The 23,739-nt window shown below is 38.0% G+C and overlaps 1 pseudogene; it reads left to right on the plus strand.

The window, feature by feature from the left end:
* The window catches only part of LOC127417827 (rod cGMP-specific 3',5'-cyclic phosphodiesterase subunit alpha-like), a 27,096-nt pseudogene continuing 3,357 nt past the window's right edge, over positions 1 to 23,739 (plus strand).

Consider the following 23,739-nt stretch of genomic DNA (forward strand, 5'->3'; position numbering starts at 1 on the left):
ATGCATTTGACTATCAAAGCATATCAAGGTGTGACTGCTGTCATGTGAATGTCATAATCCCAATTACAATTGGATGCAGGATTATGTGCACACACAGATGCCTCTTTAAAACAATCTCCTATAATCCCAAGTCTTCCTCAGATTCTGTTGCCTAGGTCCATATACAGCACGGAAGCTTTTGGGCAAGTGTAACCCCACATAAGACCACTAAGAAGACAGAAGTGGACATCAGCTTTTACCATGACCTGAGCTCTATTGAGGAGTGCTAGATCATTTTTGATATGGTGCGAGACATGCAAGAAAATTTGCAAATGGATAGGGCAGTGTTCAACCTTATGCGCCATCTCACTTTCATGATGCGAGCAGACCGCACGAGTCTCTTAATGTACCATCAGAGGAATGGCATAGCGGAACTGGCCACATGTCTTTTCAACGTCCACAAAGATGCCTCACTGGAGGAGTGTTTGGTGCAACCAGACAGTGAGATTGTGTGTCCACTGGACATGGGCATTGTGGGGCATGTGGCTACCGTCAAGAAGACCGGCAATGTACCTGATGTTACTCAGGTAGGTCATGAATAGGAATGGAAATGAAGTTATTCAGTCTAGTCCTAAAACGTTAAGCTCTGTGCATTATTGAAATAAATGTGCAATTCATATAATGACCTTTAGAGGGCAGTGTAAGGCTAAAATTTCACACATATTGGTGCAATGTCATCATGATCAGGCAAAAAGACTGAAGTGCTAATGGATGCATTACTCTTCAGAATCTTCCATTTTTTTTTTTTTTTTAAATTTTGTAACCAGAATCAATTATGTCCTACCCGTTTCCATCGAATTATGTTACAGTTGAGAATTAAAATAATTAAAACTGTTTTTACATGTTTACACTGCAAATATTTTTTTTGTTAATCAGTATTATATAATCAATAATTTTCTATTTTAAGGATTTTTTATTTTATTTTTTTCAGCTGAGAATATACATCTATTACCACAGAGGAGAATTTTGTGCTAATTATTAGCACTTCATAATCATTGCTGTTTTTGGTGATAAACTTGTGATAAAAATGTGCAGAAGACGTTTCTCAGACAGATGTGAATGGCTCTATGTGCTTTGCAGAGCCATGAAACCATCCTCTCTCTTTGATTAGAAAGGAACAGGCTGTCTTTGTCACAAGTGTGTCTTTGGTGCTCTTCTGTTGAGTTTATCACTTATTATTATTATTTTTAATGGTGTTCTTAATCTTTGTCAATGAGGTTATGTGGTTGAAATACCAAGTGGGTCTGAACCCATCTCAGTTAGCATAAAATCCACAGGCCCCCATATTCTACTGGAATTTAGATTCCGTGCTGCACTGTAGCTTAGTTGCTGCATGATTATGGAATGATGGAGTGGGATTAGGGCAGGTTGCCATTCTTCCCAAGTGCTTTATGTTACTAGGCCTGGAGGGAATAAATCCCTTTAATCTCAGTTGATTTAGAGCGAACCTGGATTAAATCTAAAGGTCAGTATTTTACGCCATGTTTCGCATATCAGCAGAATATCAGTGCTTGCCTTCACTCTACACTTTACTCTCCTTTTATTCCCTAGTAAGTGATAAAAGTTATCTAAAAATTTGTGTCTGATATTGACCCATGAGAAAAGCACTAAAATATTTCATGAGTACTTTAACTCTCAAATTACACCCAGTGGTCCAATTTCACCCACTTGTCAAACACTTTATTGGAAACCCCAGTTTGCAGTGTAAGCACAATGTTATTACATTCACTGCCAAAAATAGCAAACAGCTATGTTAAAGCAATAGCTATACAAAAATTGAAATGTGTTTTTTATTCGTATTTATTTTAAGAGGTTTAAAAAAAAAAAAAATGTATATTATAGTCCTTACCATGAATAAATGTGCTTTACAACCCTGGATAGCCACTTCAGTGACTTTGTGGACACCCTCACTGAGTACAAGATCAAGAACATATGCTTGTAACCCCCATTATGAACGGCAAAGACATGGTGGCCATCATGATGGTGGTCAACAAGATTGGTGGCCCCCATTTCACTGCTCAGGATGAAGAGGAACCATTTCCTCGTATGATTCTCTAGAACAGAGTTTAAAGCATGACCCAACAAAGAGTCAGACTCAATGGGATGCATGGTGTGGAAGCTACACTCCAAAAAAATTTATTTTTTATTCCTTGTTGATTTTAGTTATTTAAAATGACACAATTCTTGAATTGAACTTAATTTCATTGTGTGCTATCGATTTAAATTTGTAAAATGAAAGTTCACTTAATCCATATTTATACTTAATTTTAATTTGCCATAACCAGATGCACAGTTGAAGTCAGAAGTTTACATACACCTAAGCCAAATACATTTAAACTCAGTTTTTCACAATTCCTGACATTTAATCATAGAAAACATTCCCTGTCTTAGGTCAGTTAGGATCACTACTTTATTTTAAAAATGTGAAATGTCAGAATAATAGTAGAGAGTATTATTTATTTCAGCTTGTATTTCTTTCATCACATTCCCAGTGGGTCAGAAGTTTACATACACTTTGTTAGTATTTGGTAGCATTGCCATTAAATTGTTTAACTTGGGTCAGACGTTTTGGATAGTCTTCCATAAGTTTTAAATAAATTGCTGGAACCGAGTCAGGTTTGTAGGCCTCCTTGCTCACACACGCTTTTTCAGTTCTGCCCACAAATTTTCTATCGGATTGAGGTCAGGGCTCTGTGATGGCTACTCAAATACCTTAACTTTGTTGTCCTTAAGCCATTTTGCCACAACTTTGGAGGTCTGCTTGGGGTCATTGTGAAAACCATTTGTGACTGAGCTTTAACTTCCTGGGAGATGTTGCTTCAATATATCCACATAATTTTCCTTCCTCATGATGCCATCTATTTTGTGAAGTGCACCAGTCCCTCCTGCAGCAAAGCACCCCCACAGCATGATGCTGCCACCCCCATGCTTCACGGTTGGGATGGTGTTCTTCAGCTTGCAAGCCTCACTCTTTTTCCTCCAAACATAATGATGGTCATTATGGCCAAACAGTTACATTTTTGTTTCATCAGACCAGAGGACATTTCTCCAAAAAGTACGATCTTTGTCCCCATGTGCAATTGCAAACTGTAGTCTGGCTTTTTTATGGCAGTTTTGGAGCAGTGGCTTCTTCCTTGATGAGCAGCCTTTCAGGTTATGTTGATATAGGACTTGTTTTACTGTGGATATAGATACTTGTCTACCTGTTTCCTCCAGCATCTTCACAAGGTCCTTTGTTGTTGTTCTGGGATTGATTTGCACTTTTCACACCAAAATATGTTCATCTCTAGGAGACAGAATGTGTCTCCTTCCTGAGCGGTATGATGGCTGTGTGGTCCCATGGTGTTTATACTTGTGTACTATTGTTTGCACAGATGAATGTGGTACATTCAGGCCTTTGGAAATTGCTCACAAGGATGAACCAGACTTGTGGAGGTCCACAATTTTTTTTCTGAGCTCTTGGCTGATTTCGTTTGATTTTCCCATGATGTCAAGCAAAGAGTCACTGAGTTTGAAGGTAGGCCAGTTTAGTATACATCCTATCAGAAGCTAGTTGGCTAATTACCTAAAGGCTTGACATCATTTTCTGGAATTTTCCAAGCTGCTTAAAGGCACAGTTAACTTAGTGTATGTAAACTTCTGACCCACTGGAATTGTGATATAGTCAATTCAAAAAGTGAGACAATTTGTCTGTAAATTAATTTTTCCAACAATCATCGTGTCATGCACAAAGTAGATGTCCTAAACGACTTGCCAAAACTATAGTTTGCTAATTTGAAATGTGTGGAGTGGTTAAATTTGTTTTAATGACTTCAACCTAAGTGCATGTAAACTTTTGACTTAAGCTGTACATGTGATGTCAGGTTCCCAGCATGTGCCATGGCATGAATAAAAACTGTGAATTTATGACTTAAGGTGCACTCAATTATTTTTGTCTAAAAAAAAAAAAAAAAAATTAAAAAAAAGTTTAACTCCTAAAGACATAAATTGTAATTTTGCAATATGTATAAAATCATGACCACTCACATTAAAATGAAGACTCCAGTCATATCAATCAGTTACCTTGTAAAAGCGGTTTTATTCAACATGGAGAGGGTCTGCACATGGGGGCTGCCATTTTAGAATCACATGACCAGCAGAATACTACTCACTAAAACTTAGTAACTGTCTGTAACATAAGGAAGGAAGCCACGAGAGCTGGATCTAGGTGCAGCAAAACAGTATTTAATAAAATAAACAAAGTACAGATTAACGGGATAAACACAGGAACAAAAGAAACAACCACGATGGGAAAAACACAGAAATGAGCAAAACATCTATGAAGGGAACAGGTCAATAAACAAGAGGTAAAAACACATAACAACTGACAAGGACTAAGCAAACAACAGGGCATATAAACACAATGGATAATGAGTAAATGAAAGACAGGTGAAAACAATCAAGGACAGCTGGCAGTGATGAGGGCAGGGAATTATGGGAAGTGTAGTCTGGGAGGAACAAATGACAGGGGAGAAACACAAGGCAAACAACAGTGAATCATGCCACCATCCTGTTATTTGACACTTTCACTCACTGATTAAAGTAATCTTGGCTGACTGTAAATACTAAATTTCTACAATGGCATCTGTAACTGAAAACTATTGATTTTAAATGCTGCAGCATCCAAACCACTAGGTGTCAGCAGGGTTGGGGAGTAACGGAATACATGTAACGAGATTACATATTTAAAATATAAAATATAAGTAACTGTATTTCATTACAGTTACAAATTGGTAATTAGAATACAGTTACATTTAAAAAGTATTTTGATTACTGAAGAGATTACTTTGCATTTAATTGTCATTTGTTTCATTTAATATTTAGTCCTTTCAGATGAAAAACATTTATAAATATAAATGATGCGATCCAAAGTGCATTTGAACAGCGGTGAAACACTTTCTTATGATGTGTTACATTCATACAAGCAGACAGAGAAGTAAGTTTGAAGTAAGTCTGGAGCAGAAGAAATAGAAATAAACCTTGTGTAAATTGTCAGCTTTACGCTAAGCTAAAATGCTATTTCTAGCCATTTTACATCCACATGTTACCAGGCATGATCATATTTTTTTAACAAGAAAATTCACGTTAGATCAAAATTTCTTTTTTTCAAGTAAGATCTTTGATATTAGGGCAAAATTCGTATTCTTGATAATCATTTTTGTATTGTTTTCTTGTAAAAATATCTAAAAATCCTTAAAACACGATCAATTTGATTTATCTAGTTTTAGAAACAACACTGCATAAGATATTTATGTTTTTCAGAGAATGTAATTTTAACATGTGTATTTTGTCTTATTGTACTGGCAGAGTTTTTATAGTCAAAACAAGTGAAAAAAATCTACCAGTGCTGAAGAAGTAATCCAAAGTATTTAGAATACATTACTGACCTTGAGCAATCTAACGGAATACATTACAAATTACATTTTACAGCATGTATTCTGTAATCTGTAGTGGAATACATTTCAAAAGTAATCCTCCCAACCCTGCGTGTCAGTGTAAGTCCAACATAACACAAAGACAAAAGTTACAGAGTGCACCTAATATTTTACTTTTATTGCAGTATTTGCACTGGTGGTGTTGTGTTTGTTATCCCTTTGGGTTTTGTATCATGTGAGTGTATTTCCAAAAATATAATTGTAGAGTGTCACCGTCATTGTGGTTTATGCATTTGATGTTAAGGACACCACATGCCTGTTGGAAATCTTGATTCTACAGTTCCTGTAAAGCACACATTTAATTGAAAGAATGTTGGTAGAAGTTGGATTAGTAATTTATAAAATAATTAATTAAGATTAGGTGTATAGTGTAGTATAGTATGGTATAAACAATATAGGGAGTGAATTCATTAAATATATACAGTTATACTCAAAAGTTTGCATACCCTGGCAGAAATTGTGAAAGTTTGCCATTGATTTTGAAAATATGACTGATCATGCAAAAAAACTGTCTTTTATTTAAGGATAGTGATCATATGAAGCCATTTATTATCACATAGTTGTTTGGCTCCTTTTTAAATCATAATGATAACAGAAATCACCCAAATGGCCCTGATCAAAAGTTTACATACCCTTGAATGTTTGGCCTTGTTACAGACACACAAGGTGACACACACACAGGTTTAAATGACAATTAAAGTTTAATTTCCCACACCTGTGGCTTTTTAAATTGCAATTAGTGTCTGTGTATAAATAGTCAATGAGTTTGTTAACTCTCACGTGGATGCACTGAGCAGGCTAGATACTGAGCCATGGGGAGCAGAAAAGAACTGTCAAAAGACCTTCGTAACAAGGTAATGGAACTTTATAAAGATGGAAAAGGATATAAAAAGATATCCAAAGCCATGAAAATGCCAGTCAGCACTGTCCAATCACTTATTAAGAAATGGAAAATTAGGGGATCTCTTGATACCAAGTCAAGGTCAGGTAGACCAAGAAAGATTTCAGCCACAACTGCCAGAAGAATTGTTCGGGATACAAAGAAAAACCCACAGGTAACCTCAGGAGAAATACAGGCTGTTCTGGAAAAAGACGGTGTGGTTGTTTCAAGGAGCACAATAAGACGATACTTGAACAAAAATGAGCTGCATGGTCGAGTTGCTGGAAAGAAGCCTTTACTGCGCCAATGGCACAAAAAATATGCCCGACAACACCTTGACACGCCTCACAGCTTCTGGCACACTGTAATTTGGAGTGACGAGACCAAAATAGAGCTTTATGGTCACAATCATATGCGTTATGTTTGGAGAGGGGTCAGCAAGGCCTATAGTGAAAAGAATACCATCCCCACTGTGAAGCATGGTGGTGGCTCACTGATGTTTTGGGGGTGTGTGAGCTCTAAAGGCACGGGAAATCTTGTGAAAATTGATGGCAAGATGAATGCAGCATGTTATCAGAAAATACTGGCAGACAATTTGCATTTTTCTGCAAGAAAGCTGCGCATGGGACGCTCTTGGACTTTCCAGCACGACAATGACCCTAAGCACAAGGCCAAGTTGACCCTCCAGTGGTTACAGCAGAAAAAGTTGAAGGTTCTGGAGTGGCCATCACAGTCTCCTGACCTTAATATCATCGAGCCGCTCTGGGGAGATCTCAAACGTGCGGTTTATGCAAGATGACCAAAGACTTTGCAGGACCTGGAGGCATTTTGCCAAGACAAATGGGCAGCTATACCACCTGCAAGAATTTGGGGCCTTGTAGACAACTATTACAAAAGACTGCACGCTGTCGTTGATGCTAAAGGGGGCAATACACAATATTAAGAACTAAGAGTATGCAGACTTTTGAACAGGGGTCATTTAATTTTTTTCTTTGTTGCCATGTTTTGTTTTATGATTGTGCCATTCTGTTATAACCTACAGTTGAATATGAATCCCATAAGAAATAAAAGAAATGTGTTTTGCCTGCTCACTCATGTTTTCTTTAAAAATGGTACATATACTACCAATTCTCCAAGGGTATGCAAACTTTTGAGCACAACTGTATATATACCTCACAACAACAAATGTTTGACACACACACACACACAAAAAAAAAACAAAAAAACAAAAATAAACGGAAGTGGTATAAATTAAGTTGTCTCAATGCAATTAAAATGATGACTTAGACATGTTTATCTAGTATATGTGACTAAATAAAGTTAAGTTCATACAACAGGACTTGAAAAAACAAATTCATTCAAATAAATTAGCTTTTGATGAAAAACATGTCCTTAAAAATGTAAATGTTCTTAGGAAAATTTCATTTAATTTAAGTTTATTGAAAGTTTTTATTTATTTTGAGTGTATATCTAAATGTAAAACAGAAAAGCCTAATATTTCACCAAATCCCCAGTGAATGTAATGGGTAAATTAAGTTTCACAGCATAAAGGGCTCTATTGAAGTTTTTCTAACTCTGAAGACTAATTCTTACCTGTGTCTTGTAGACTCTATCTCAACTTTGCTAATCTTGTGCTTTGAGTATTTCACCTGAGCTACCTGCACAACTGTGAAACCAGACGAGCACAGGTAAAGTTGTGAGATTTAAGACTCTTACTCACATTCACATAAGTTGCTCTACAGTCATATGGAGAACACTGACACTTCATGAACATTTGTAAATTATCCTTATACCCACTTTGGAGGTGTTGCTGTGATCTGCCAGCAAAGTATCTGAGGAGCTGACTGACAATGAGAGACAGTTTCACAAGGCCCTCTATACAGTCCAAGCCTTCCTCAGTTGTGTCCATTACTCTGTGGGCCTCCTCAACATGACCAAAAACGAAAGTAATTTGTTTGTATTTTTTATATAGAATAATATTACATGACAGCTATTGCGGCAGGAATATGAAGCTGGAGTTGCTTTTCTGACTACTAATACAGAACATTAAGCTAGCTTTTCTCATTTAACATTTCGTCTTTTGCTTGTAGGAGTTTTTTTTATTTTTTTACCTTTGGCCTATATTAATGGGAGAGGTGCCCTCATATAGTGGACCAAAGACCCCAGATGGCAGTGTAAGTGATACACTGTATATATAAGGAAGACCTCCACACCCAAGGTCAAATCATCATGTCAAGTTAATCATGTCAGAGGAACACAAAACTGAAAGGAATTTATCATCACAAATTCTGTTGCATATTTTGTATTTGACTTAAAGAAGTTAATTTCTACTAAATTATTGATTGCATATTGCACGGAAAGGAGGACATTAAAGTAATACCGTAAGTCACTGCATTTTTATTGCATGTTAAATTAGAATATTTACCACCACTTGCAGTTTAATTAAAGCCCAGGAGAGTGTACTAAACTGGAAGTCAGTGATCAGCGTCTTCAGACATGATTAGTTATTCACGGCATCTTGAGACATCGTATGCATTATTCTACATTATATGCATTATAATTATTTGACTTTTTATCAAGCAAAACTAATTCTTCTAATATCTTAAGTGAAATAACTTTCATATGCTTAGCAAAGACTGCCCATTTATCTCTATAGACCCCCAAGAAAAAATAAGATTTATTAAAGTAATCTACTGTATTGCTCTGATCAGACGCATATGCATTGTTGTTACAGTAATCCTCCGGCTGACCACTAGGCATTAGTAAGTGGTCTTCCCACCTACGTTGCAGAGAAGGGCCTGGTGTGTGTCTAGACTTCCATTCTCCTCCACTGCCTCCACACAAGCAGAAAGCTATTATGGTTTTAATGCTCCTGTCATGTGCACAGTGAGGGGGAATTGAATGTTCTCCCACACCGAAATGATGGATAATTGTAATTCTGCGAACATTGATTAATTGGCAAGCGATGTGAGCGTGACTGCTGCTTTCCCTTCACTCTATCTTACAGATCTGTAACATCATGAACGCTGCTGAAGATGAATTCTTTAACTTTCAATGAGCTCACTTTTTCTATTATGCTTCCAAATTTGTTAAAGTGAAGTGTGTAATGTCTGCGCCACTAGTGCGACCAAACCGAATTGTGAAAATTATTGTTTTCAAGCAAGTTTCCAAAACACTTCTCTCGCCTGCCTACAAACCTATACATGGCTTACTCATAGTTGTCTCTGCATGTTTAACTGGGATAGGAGAAAGTATTTTAACAATGAAAAAATGACACACTTCACCTTTGCCACACTCACTTTCAAACCGTCATTAATCTTAAATTAGCGAAATATTCAATGCAATTGAATTAGTACCAGTATTTCAAAAAGGACATTTGTTTACCTCGGCATTTTGTATATCTAATAAACGTAACTAGTTTTTAATTGAAACTTTGCAGAACTGTATATTGATTAAGGTTTATTTTTGTCCTGCCAGAAAGCACCTCTGGATGAATCTGGTTGGACCATCAAACATTTTCTCTCTTTGCCCATCGTGGACAAGAAAGAGGAAATCGTTGGTGAGGCCACATTCTATAATAGGAAAGATGGAAAGCCTTTTGATGAAATGGACGAAACACTAATGGAGGTATCTGAGCCCACAGTATGGACCAGTACTGCGTCATAACTTTATAAATATACAGTAATGGACAGATCAACAGACTCTGCATTATTCATCTGTGAACTTTCTATCCATACAATGTCTTACTACTGAAAGTATGCCATGTTCTCAATTTATTATGCTGAGTTTTGTTGGTTCAACTGAACTGCTGAACCAAAGCTTCAAAGTTTATATTTCACCCTACCGTCAAAAGAAGACATTTTAATTGAGTTTGACCATGTTCTCTGTGGGGACATGATCTATTTATTTATTTATTTTTGTAGTTTTCCCAGTTGTTTCCATCTGATTGTTTGAATCAAGATGAGAGGTAGAATGTTTTTGGGTAATTCAGTCAGATTCACATTCAAGTAGCTTTTATCTGAATCTGATACAAATCTAATTCTGATATGAATCTGATTCTGAATCTTATATGAATCTGATTCATAATCTGAATCTGATTCTGAATTCAGTATGAATCTGATTCTAAATCTGAATTTGATTCATAAACAATGTCTGATCCGAATCTGATATGAATCTGATTCTTAATCTGAATCTGAATCTATTTTAGTCACTCACTCAGTTCCTGGGATGGTCAGTGCTAAATACAGACACCTACAGAAAGATGAACAAGCTGGAGAATCGCAAGAACATGCTTCAGGACATGGTCATGTATCATGTCAAGTGCAGGAAGGATTAAATTCAGAATATCTTGGTGGGTTTTTCCAAATTCACAATGCTTAGTCCCTAGTGTGCACAAATCAAGATAAATTACCCTACATTGGGAATCTTGGTAATACCAGGACATCTTATTTGCACAATGAGAAAGATCTCACATGCCGAGGAATGGTGCTTTCATCTATGACATTATGATTGATAGTCTGATTAATAGGAGTTGCATGAACATAGAAGAGTCTTGAAATATCAACAAAGTGACACTGTGGGGCCTGGGTAGCTCAGCGAGTATTGACGCTGACTACCACCCCTGGAGTCATGAGTTCGAATCCAGGGCGTGCTGAGTGACTCCAGCCAGGTCTCCTAAGCAACCAAATTGGCCCGATTGCTAGGGAGGGTATAGTCACATGGGGTAACCTCCTCGTGGTCGCTATAATGTGTGGTTCTCGCTCTCGGTGGGGCGCGTGGTGAGTTCACTGGATTGACAGTCTCAGACGCAGAGGCAGCTGAGATTCGTCCTCCGTCACCCGGATTGAGGCAAGTCACTACGCCACCACGAGGACTTAGAGCGCATTGGGAATTGGGCATTTCATTCAACTGGGGGAGAAAGAAAACAAAACAAAAAAAAAAAGGTGACACTGATGATGTTCAGAACACACGTGAGGTGTATGGAAAAGAACCTGACGAATGCAAAGAGGATGAGCTGGAGGATATTCTGGTAAACACTGAAAAATCCATATAGTGGAATGCCCAATTCCAAATGCGCTCTAAGTTTCTTTGTTTTCTAGTCGTGTGTCTCAATGCTGTTGTTCCCTACAGTATGAGCAGCTGCCTGACTCAGGTGTTGCAGAGATCTTTGAGTTTCACTTTTTGATTTTGAGTTCTCCGAGCTGGACCTGGTGAAGTGTGGTATTAAGATGTACTATGAGCTGGAACAAGTTCCATATTCCACGTGAGGAGAGTGGTGATAGATTCTGCTTGTATATTTCGCCTAATATATCAAACTAGATTTTTATATTTTCTTAAGAAAATGTCAGTGGTGCTACTTGTCTCTATGATGCTAAAGTGTTGTGGGAGGATGCCAGGGCATTGTTATGTGATTGCTAAGGTGTTCTGAGTGGTTATAGCATGTTGCTGTGTGGTTGCTTGGTGGATGTTTTCTGGCCTATGTCAGAACTACCCACCTACAAGTCTCTATGGAAAGCCGCTAACATAGCTCATGTAAAAGCCGATTTTGAGCCTAAAGCAGCTTTCTTGCAATAAATGGCTTTCTGGTGTCCATTTAAACATAGTCACAGCTTCATCTTGTTCAACAAAGGCCAATACAATCCTTGCTATGAATAAATCTAATTTTCTCTGCCAGCAAACAAGAAAAATAAACAAACCAGCCCTGTCAGCCCAGAAGTCGACCAATTGATGAATTTCCCCCTCTCTTTAGTGGATGCTACAGTCATGTGCCCTATCCAAGGAATTGGCAGACGGTTCCTCCTTATTAATCAGCCATGTTTAAACCTGCTCCTGGTTCAGTCATGTGTAATCACAGTGAGCTGGCCATAATTCAGGAAATATGGAGCATTGGAGGGATGGAAGAAAAGCAGTCCAGGCTGTTACTGAGTCTCGCTCAGCACTACTCTCATGCTTCACTGAGTCTAATGAACTCTCACTAGCTTCTTGGTCTATATGAGGAGGGGTTGTGTCTTGAGCAGGCTCCACCTTAAAGTTTATAAAAAAAATTTACTACGTGTCTTAGACAGGTGACCTGAAGCGCTGTTATACGGATCTGGAGGCAATGACGATGGTGACTGCTGGACATTGATCACCATGGTACTAACAACCTCTACCAGATGAAGTATGTGCTCATTATTAAGAACTGTCAATGTCACACTGCTTTCTTACCAAAGATGTTATATGAATAGTTTTCATACAAATGAAAATTCTGACATCTTTTACTAACCCTCAAGTTGTTTCATACCCATATTACTTTTTAAATACAATGAAAGTGAGTGGTGACCGGCGCTGTCATGCTCCAACAGGGACAAAAAAAGGACAATAAAAGTTTTCCATATGACTTGCCAGCTATGTTCTAAGTCTTCTGAAGCCCTGCAATAGCCTTGTATGTGGAACAGACCAAATCTTATGTGTTGATTCGTGGCCCTCTGCCATAGCTAACAAACCTCATTCATATATATGAATATTCACTTAGGGGTTTGTAATGACATGGTAACACTTTACAATAAGGTTCCATTTGTTAACATGAGTTAACCACATTAGTTAACATGAACTACCGATGATCAATACTTATTAAGCATTTATTAATCTTAGTTAATGTTCATATCAACATATACAAATACCTACTTTTAAAATCAAATATGTATTTGTTAACATTAGTTCATGCACTATTAAGTAACGTTAACAATTAACAATTGTATTTTATTAACTAACATTAACAAAGGTTAATAACTGCTGTAAAAATGTTTTATTGTTAATTGTTTGCTCGTGATACTTAATGCATTAACTAATGTTAATGAATGGAAATTTATTGTAATGTTTTACCAATGACATGAGTGTGAGTAATTGATGACCGAATTTTCATTTCACAGGGAACTAACTGATTATTAAATCATTGTTATAGACCACATTGAAATTCGAGATAACTATAATCATCTTAAATGTATGCAGACTGATATATTAGATGTATTACACTAATTTACATACACTCTTAATGAACGAGTCATCTTCTGTGTTTAGAAAATTACATTCTGTGTTGATTTTGTCAGGTCTGGGAATCCACTGGCAAAGCTGCACGGTTCCACCATCCTCAAGAGGCACCATCTGGAGTTTGGAAAGACTCTGCTCAGAGATGATGTAATGCTGAAAAAATAAAATTTTATCATTTTTCAATGCCGACCATTGAAAATATGCATCCAGTTGCTAAGCGCCAAAAATAACTGCCCTCTCACAGCCAGCAGTTGCTTTCATCAGATTCTTTAAATCCTTTTCTCCAAGGCCTTAAATATCTACCAGAATCTTAACCGACGACAGCATGAAACATTTAACGGGCATTGCTATCACTGCAACAGACCTTACTTTTTTTTTGTTTTTTTTTTGGACATAAAGTGGCCCCAAAATGTTTTTGGACACTTAAGCCACACATTTTAATGATCTTGTATAAAAATGTATTAATGTCACTGCATTAGATAACAATAAAATATCAAACCAAGAGGCATTTATGTGAAAGAAAGATATTACAAGCATAGTTTTCAAGAAAAAAAAATGTGTATGTTAGTTTTTTTAAAGAGAAAATATATGCCATTTAATATTAATTCGAACAATATTTGAACACTTTCTGGTTGTCAAAGTGTGAATTAAAGGGATAGTTCACCCAGAAATGATTTATCTCATTTGCTCACCCTCATGCTATCCCAGATGTTTATGACTTTCTTTCTTCTGCAGAACACAATTGCTTTTTTTTTAGAAGAAGAATATCTCAGCTCTGTTGGTCCAAACAATCCATGTGAAAAGTGGCCAAAACTTTGAATTTTCTGAATTGATATAATAGGTGTGGGTGAGAAACAGATAAATCTATAAGTCATTTTTAACTATAAATATCCACTTTCACGTTCTTCTTTTGTTTTTGGTGATTCGCATTCTTTGTGCGTATCGCCATCTACTGGTCAGGACTGGTCAAAGGTGGAGGTTTATAGCAAAAAAGGACTTGAATATTGATCTGTTTCTCACTCACACCTATCATATTACTTCTGAAGACATGGATTTAACCGCTGAAGTCGAATGGATTACTTTTATGCTAGCTTTATATGGTTTTTGGAGATTCAAAGTTCTGGCCACCATTCACTTGCATTGTGTGGACCTACGGAAATGAGATAGTCTTCTAAAAATCTTCATTTGTGTTCTGGAGAAGAAGGTAAGTCAGACACATCTGGGATGGCATGCTCAAGAGGGTGAGTAAATGACGAGAGAATTTTCAGTTTTGGCTGAACTATCACTTTAAGTGTCTAAATTCTTTCCGGGGTCATAGTATGCTTTGATTTGACTGTGAATTAGAGTTTGTCTTTTGGTTACAGGGGTGTCTGTGTTGCATAAGTGTGATCAACATGAATTTAATTATGCTGTTTGCCTACAGGAAAAGGGCCATGTTTCAAAAGATTGTGGATTAGTCCAAGACCTATGAGAACTGGGAAAACTGGACAAAATACATGATGTACGAAACAACTCATAAAGAAATTGTAATGTAAGTACTGTGTGGAAATACAGTTCACAATAACCAGTGAAAAACGAATACCACCCATAATAACTGTTTGGCCAATACACTGATTTACTATATATACAGTACTTTCAAGAAATATTAAATTATATGTTGCAGCTGCATTTGGATCCATTTACGGTTCATAAATATGAATTCACCTTATGGTTTTGGCTTCCCTCAATGCAGGGCTATGATGATGACTGCCTGTGATTTGTCAGCCATTGCAAAGCCATGGGAGATTCAGAGCAAGGTTAGATATTCCTAATGCATAATGCAATGTCACACGCAAGGCCTGATACTGCAGCAATGTATTCAAACATGTAGGGCAGCCAAGGGTGTGACTGCAAGAAAATGAAATGGCTGGGCTCACAGCCAGCATAATGAGTCGCAAACTCCATTCATATGATAATGTACTCATGGATGGGTTGTTTACATTCATTGTTTAACACTTATTACTGTATGCATTCCTCAGTGGACAGCACTGTAGATCATCCACTATGTGTGAGATTACATTGTGCCAAATGTCAGGGAGTTTAAAAAATTGAACGTTGTTTCATGAGCTTCTTTTAGATGTTTTTTTTTTTTTCTGGTAAGGTTATTATTATATTCATAGAATGTAGATCCAAGAACAACGATGTTAAGGCAGAATTTTATAACTGCAATGGATTATGTGCCAGATCTGCCTCAAATTGTTATAGATCAATGTTTTCTTGGTTGTGCTTAGGTCATTAATTATTGTGATGAGGAGGAGGGTGGGGCCGGGCCGTGACTATGCATGCCCAGCCCCCAGTCGGGCTTATCAGCCGAGGAGAGGGATAAGTGCAGCGGAATGCAGTAGTTCGGGAGAGAGAGAGAGCCACATGCAACTGCCATGTGTGCGTTTATGTTTTTGTGTCTTTTTGTTTAAGTTCCTATTAATATGTTACTTAGGACTTGGAAGCGCTGTTCCTGCTCCAGGCGTACGTCCATGAGGGCCTGGTGTTGAGTCTGCTGGATGCTGGCTAGAGTTTTGAAGACTTCACCCAGCGGTGAGGACTCCATAATGGCGTACTCCTCTTAAGCCGGGTTTTCGGCACCAATGTAACAAAGTTAGAAATGGGAAAGGAGGAGGTGGGAACTGACTGGACAATCAAAGTAATATTTTAATAGGAACTTAAACAAAAAAAACACAAAAGCATAAACGCACACATGGCAGCTGAATGTGGCTCTCTCTCTCTCCCGAACTGCCGCATTCTGCTGCATTTATCCCTCTTCTCGGCTGATTAGACCGACTGGGGGCCGGGCATGCATAGTCACGGTCCGGCCCCACCCTCCTCCTCGTCACAATTATCTATAATGCACAGTTAATATTGCACACATCTAGTTAAACATACGATCTATATGAGCATCTTTCCAAATGCATTTATAAATGGAACTATGAAGCAAGGTTGTGAGCTATTCAGAATTTAATTGATAATGTCTTTTAAATTCCAATTAAAAGCAAAAATTGCATGAGTGGTGGTGGCTTAGTGGACTAAAGCGCTAAACTGGTAAGCAGAAGGTTGTTGGTTTGATCCCCACAGCCACCACCATTGTGTCTTTGAGCAAGGCACTTAACTCCAGGTTGTTCCAAGGGGATTGTCCCTGTAATAAGGGCACTGTAAGTCACTTTGGATAAAAGCATCTGCCAAATGCATAAAGATGTAAGTATTCAAACACCTGCTTTAACTGTCATTTTTAATAATACATTAAAAATTCATATTTTTTTCAGGATGAATTCCCCATTAACATGCTATCATTCAAAATATGTGGAATATTAGATGGTAATAATAATTTATGTTAAAAATGCCACCTATAAACACTTTTTAGTTTATATTTCATTATATTTAATAAATGAACTTCAACATACATCATAATGAAGCCAAAAACAACATGAAACAGACTAACAAGATTATTAGTAGTTCCTTCCCATATTGTTGTGTTAAAGGAAAGTGTTGTGTGACTGTGTTGAAAGGGTCCATTCTTAATTTCAGACTTTTGCTCAACCCTGCTACATGAGCAGCATAAATCTAAACTTAATATTGACAGTAGCTATATATGAACTATCCTGCAGGTGGCGCTGTCGCTGGCGGCAGAATTCCGGGAGCAGGGTGATTTGGAGAGGACAGTGTTGGAGCAGCAACCCATTGTGAGAGATTGCCTGGAATGAAGGGGTGGGATGTGTTGGGAGGTGGGGTGAAGAGAAGGAAAGAGAGAAAGGGAATAAAGAATGAAAAAGTTCCCATGAGTCATGTAGTAATGTTCTGCCTATTATGTGGTGCAGTGAATCAGAAAGAGCGGTCACAATGGCCCAGTCAAACAGACCGCTCCCAAGCTCCCCCTTTTACACAACTGTGATTGGAAATGTAAGAATATAATGTCAGCTTTTCAAAAGTACCATCAAACTTTCCAGTTTAGTTGCACAATTCTTTAGAAAAACTACTGTGCATTCAGTGTGCACTGGTAGGTTGTTGTGTTTCATTTTAATACAGAGTTAATAGCATTATGTTTCTTCACCAGCCCATGATGGAATGGAACAAAGCGGACGTACTTCCCAAACTGCAGTGTGGTTTTATTGATTTCATCTGTTCTTTTGTGTGCAAGGTGAGGTCCTTCATTTCGATTAGTAAACAAAACTACATATGGGACTTCATTGATCTATTCGTCTAAATGCTCATGGCATCCAGCCGGGAGTCCATCAGGAAACAAATACATAATCATCAGCAGAAATGCACAGAGCACATCTTGATCAGATGTCTGTCTACTTGCATTTTATTGACCGAATGTAGAGCTGTGTGGAATTAGAGGTGTCTGAGACACTACAGATATTAAAGCTTACACTCATCGGCCACTTTATTAGGTACACCTGTACATCTACTTATTCATGCGATTATCTAATCAGCCAATGGTGTGGCAGCAGTGTAATGTATAAAATCATGCAGATATGGGTCAGCAGCTTTAGTTAATGTTCACATTAACCATCAGAATGGGGAAAAATGTGATCTCAGTGATGAGGTTGATCTCAGATTTTGACCGTGACGTGATTGTTGGCGCCAGATGGGCTGGTATGAGTATTTCTGTAACTGCTGATCTCCTGGGATTTTCATGCACAGCAGTCTCTAGAGAGTATAGAGAATGGTGTGAAAACAAAAAACAACCAGTGAGCGGCAGTTCTGTGGACGAAAATGCCTTGTTGATGAAAGATTCAATGGAGAATAGCCAGACTGGTTCGAGCTAACAGAAAGGCTATGGTAACTCAGATAACCCCTCTGTACAATTGTAGTGAGCAGAATAGCATCTCAGCATGCACATGACGAACGTTGAGGCGTATGGGATACAACAGCAGAAGACCACGTTGGGTTCCACTTCTGTCAGCCAAGAACAGAAAACTGAGGCTGCAGTGGGCCTACCATTTGTGTCCCTCAGCAGTAATCCTGATTTGTCAGACCAGGCGATGTTTTTCCAATCATCTACTGTCAGTTTTGGTGAGCCTTTGCCCACTGCAGCCTCTGTTTCCTGTTCTAAGCTGACAGTAGTGGTACCCGGAGGGGTCTTCTGCTGCTGTAGCCCATCCAACTCAATGTTCGACATGTTGTATGTTCGGAAATGCTTTTCTGGGGCCTGGGTAACTCAGTGAATATTGATGCTGACTACCACCCCTGGAGCCTCGAGTTCGAATCCAGAGCGTGCTGAGTGACTCCAGCCAGGTTTCCTAAGCAACCAAATTGGCCCAGTTGCTATGGAGGGTAGAGTCACATGGGGTAACCTCCTCGTGGTCGCTATAATGTGTGGTTCTCGCTCTCAATGGGGCACATGGTGAGTTGTGCGTGGATGCCGCAGAGAACAGTGTGGGCCTCCACATGTGCTACGTCTCCACGGTAATGCGCTCAACAAGCCACGTGATAAAATGTGCGGGAGAAGCAGGGAGAAAATGTTTAAAAATAGGAAAAAAAGAAATACTTTTCTGCATAGAACTTTTGTAATGTGTGGTTATTTGGGTTACTGTCACCTTCCTGTTGGACCAGTCTGGCCATTCTCCTCTGACCTCTGTCATTAAAAAGCCATTTTTGCCCACAGAACTGATGCTCACTAGATGTTTTTTGTTTTCCGCACCATTCTCTTTACATACTAGAGACTGTTGTGTGTGAAAATCCCAGGAGATCAGCATTTACAGAAATACTCAAACCAGCCCATCTGGCACCAACAATCATGCCACAGTCTAAATCACTGAGATCAAATTTGTTTCCCATTCTGATGGTTGATGTGAAGCTCCTGACCCATATCTGCATGATTTTATGCATTGCACTGCTGCCACCTGAATAGCTGATTAGATAATCGCATGAATAAGTAGATAAAGTGGCCGGTGAGTGCATTTGTCTGCTTGTCAAGCTAAGAGCAGTTTCTACCTCTCCCTCATACAGTTCCTGGATCTTTAAGATGATAAATAAAGCCCAAATGTCTCTACATATTAATTGTCTCTGCAAATCTACATGTTGCACAGTGCTTACATCCCATATTGTTCCTGGAATGCATGAGATAAAATGAGTCACCATTTCTCATCCTCATGTTGTTTAAAAACCAAAAGGAGATATATAACGGAATGCACAGGCTGCTTTTTTTTAATACAATGCAAGTGGTTAGTGATTTATACAATCAAAAATGACAAAAAAGCACCATAAAGTAGTCTATATTACTCATGTGCCATATTCTAAGTGTTCTAAAGCCATACAATAACTTTGTGTGTAGAATGGACTGAAATTTAAGTTGTTATTCACTGAAAATATTGACCCGTATTGTAAAACATACAATCAAATGTGATATAGCAGTATACAATATGTAGATGAGGTATTTTGGGTTTATCACTTTTGACTTTATTACATTTTAACTTTTATCATCCCAAAAGATCCATATTATATATAAACAACTTTAAAATTTAAAACTCAAGAATTAAAATCAAGTATGTTTTGCTAAAAGCAACCCCCAATTTTCCCGAACAAGTCTATCCATCTACAATACTCCCTTTACTCAAGCCCAGTCCTTCCTGCAGGAGTTCTCTCGCTTCCACGTGGATATCATGCCCATGTTAGAGTGTCTTCTGAACAATAGGAAGGAGTGGAACACTCTGAAGGAAGTACATGAGACCAAGGTCGCCAAACTGGAGGAGGCCAAGAAGGCTAAAGAGGAAGCTGCAGCCTCTGCCTTAGCTGCCAAACAAGGTAAATAGTTATTCAAACAGTGTCTTGTAATCCTTAGATATTCCTTACTAAAAAGACTAGCTTAGACCTCCATGAATTTCAAGGGTGGTCCAAGTTGGTTTATGCTGGTTAGTACTGATCTTCATTATGGGAGGGACAACCAGGAATATTGTCTCGGGCCCTGTGATGATGGGGGCCCACAAAGGTCCTCTGCTAAACAGTAAAGACTGCTCATTAGCCCCAGGGTTAGGGGGGCCATCCAGAAAAATCCAGACAATCCTATGAAATTGATGTCATCAGAAACCACGCACCTCAAGCTGATGTTTTTAGCAGGGAGTTGATGGGCGTTTCTTTAACTTCAGGCACTTTCATGCCTCTGGGAATGATTTTTTATTAGTAGGAACAGACTTAAAGGTGCAGTATGTAAGATTCAGAAACCCTTGTTATTAATGACACCTGTGGCCGTTAAGTGAACTGCAGCCTGTTGCTCGTGATCGCGCACACACTGTATAGGGACGTGAGCGAGCATGACTCCATAGGGCAGCGAGACTGAACGTGATTCACCGACATCATGCTGACAGATGAGGTAGCATAATTAAAATTACACAGTTATGATTGTTTTACTACAAACTTTGAGATTGTATATTATATTTGAATCTCCAGTGCTGGAACAGGGCTAAAACAAAGTGTGGATATAGGTCTGAATATGCGAGACTGTAGATTGAAATAATCAATTTTCTTTGCATGATACATTGACTGCATTTATACAATAGCCTATGTCACCATTAGCTAGCTAGCCAGCTTTATCAATAGCTGTTAGCTAAATTTGGTGGATGATGACAGTAGCTGTTTATAAAATAGACTGTACATTATAAATATGTTGACACAGTTAAGTATTGATGTGATTCCATCACAACTGTCATTTTGATATATCGATGCGCTATTGTTTTATAATAATAGATTGTATATATTTTCTGTATAACCAAGTTACGTTACACTAATGAATGGTTTTTTTTGCTTTATCTTGAACATTGTCTAGCATTCATTTCATGTGTTATTGTAGTTTACCTTGCTGAATAATTACAGATGAACTTTATGTCAGTTATTGTGAATCAGCATACCTGACTTTTAGTATAAAAAGAAGATCGTTGAAATTATTTGAAAGTTACGAAGCAAGGTAGCTTGCAATTCGTCATTGTTAGCAAGCAAGATCAAGTTAGCTAAAATTACACAGATCATTCCTTATGGCACTATATTTCACATGCTTTGCAGTTATGTAAGCTTACCTGTCCAATAAGAAGAATGCCAATTCAGGGTCGGTTTTGATCCCCAAAACCAAACGAAGGTCCCTCCAGGAATCAAATGTCCTGCCGATGTTCTCTCTAGTTTTCGCTCGAACACGATCACTTTCCCGCTTAGCTAGACGGGATTCAGTAAAGGTATTTTTTTTATTTTTGGCTTACTCTGAGTTTGTGTAGGAGTCAGTGTTGTGCTGGGAGCCGGATGTTTGCTGGATTCCATCTCTAAGATAACGTAGTGTTACAGACTGTTGTCGCTGCTGAATTTCGGAAGAGAAGCACTGAGGCAAGGCTCTCGGGATCGTGCATAAACATCACATCCTTTGGATTTTCCTGGCAAAAGCGACCCGCTCCCTTCCCATGAAAATCAGTCTACAGGCTTTAATAGGCAACCTAGGGAGTCCGGGAAGGGCTCATTTTTTAAGTTGCGTTACAAGCCGTTCACACATTGGCAAAAAAAAGGCGAATATTACATGAAAATTGTTGCATATTGCACCTTTAAGCATAATCAATGTAAGAATGTGCATGTAAACACGTTCACTCTGGTGGAAATTTTCATGACTTTCAGAAAAAATTACAAATGACAAAACAATATTGGACAATACAAAATACTTTCTGAAAAAATTACAATACAATATTGAACAATACATATTGAACATTGTTAGACAACAATTCAATCTGAGACATTAGATCTGCTGAATCTGTGTCTGTTTTTAAGTCTCGTTTAAAAACTAATTTGTATATACACAGAGTTTACAGGTAAAGAAAACCCTTTAGTGTAAGAAACAGACTGCTCTTTTGTAATATCCCAGAATGGCGACAACAGGGTTGAGGTAATATCTTTAACAGAAGATTTTTTGTATAATTATTCTCTTATATCATTAGTAACTGTATGGTATGGTAGTGGATAAACATATACATAATGGGGCATTACTACATACTGAATTACACACAGTGGGGTCCACATTGAAAACAATCAAAAATTAAATTTAACCGTGGAAATAAAAAGTGATAGGATTTCCAAAAATTTATTTAAAAGGAATTTTTCGGCAATTTTTCGCATTAGCCCCGTTCACACGTGCAACCAGGTAAATTACAGGAAAACCGTTGGGTTGCCTTTACTGGTAAATGTGCCACATGTGCTGTTCACATATACCATATGGAAATTTATAGGTAATGATATAACTTCTCATTAAGGGTAATTGCCAGAGTAAAATTTACCAGTATTTTCAAAAAGTTTGTGTTCACACATGACCTCTAACCTGAAATTTTCAGGTAATTTTCTGGAAAAGGCTGTATGTGTGAAAGGGGCTATTGCCCACGTTACCGTCTTTTTATAAACAAAAAGATTCCCTTGCGTCCACTGAAGCACAAACTCCATGGAACTTTTTCAAATCATGATCTGAAAACATGGATGGCAAGTTTTGCAGCTTGTAGAGTCCATTTTAGCTCATGTCCATGCTATCATTCAAGCAAAAGGAGTAGATCAGCTACTAAGAAATTCTGATAATAACTGAAACTTAAATTTTTCAATCCACATTTTCTCTCAAGAAATGTATTAAAGAAGCAAAATGCAAAACTGAAGAATTTTCAGTAGTATTCAGAGTCTTTTGGACTCCACTATATGTACGTACAGAGTTTAATATGTATACACATGAAATATACATATTACATTTTTTGCTAATAATATGTAGCTATGTATAAATGTATAAATAAAAGACTAAATGAGGAATTTTATAGCCAAGCCTCTCTTTTTTTATAGTTTTGTAACTGTTGCTGTGCAAAATCAGTCTTCTGCCTCTAGGATGCAGTACGCTCTGTTATGTGTGTGTGTGCTTGTACTAAATGTCCCACTGGGACATACATAACAGCCTTACAAAAGCATTGGATAACACCTAGGTGGTGTTGGCATAAACGAATGAGATGGGTAAGAGCTGATTGGCAGGGCAGTAGAAGGGGGCAGGCTCAATGCAGCATTTACGTCATGTCACAAACGCAGTCACTGCACGTCAACAGACTAAGATGTCACTTCTTATGCTACATTTACATCACTCGCACAGCATAGAGGTGGAGCCAAGAAATCTGCAACCACCGCAAAAGCTAAAATTAGCTCTGACGTTACAGCAAATGCACACACCTACACACACACACACAGCTTTAAGAGGAATATGCTGCAGGGAATGATCATTCTGACATCTGAATCATAAACCAGTAGAGCGGCAAATTGCCACCACCGCTCCAAATGGCTGCATTAACAGAG

Source organism: Myxocyprinus asiaticus, chromosome 27, assembly GCF_019703515.2.
Source record: "Myxocyprinus asiaticus isolate MX2 ecotype Aquarium Trade chromosome 27, UBuf_Myxa_2, whole genome shotgun sequence".
In the NCBI taxonomy this organism is placed as follows: domain Eukaryota; kingdom Metazoa; phylum Chordata; class Actinopteri; order Cypriniformes; family Catostomidae; genus Myxocyprinus; species Myxocyprinus asiaticus.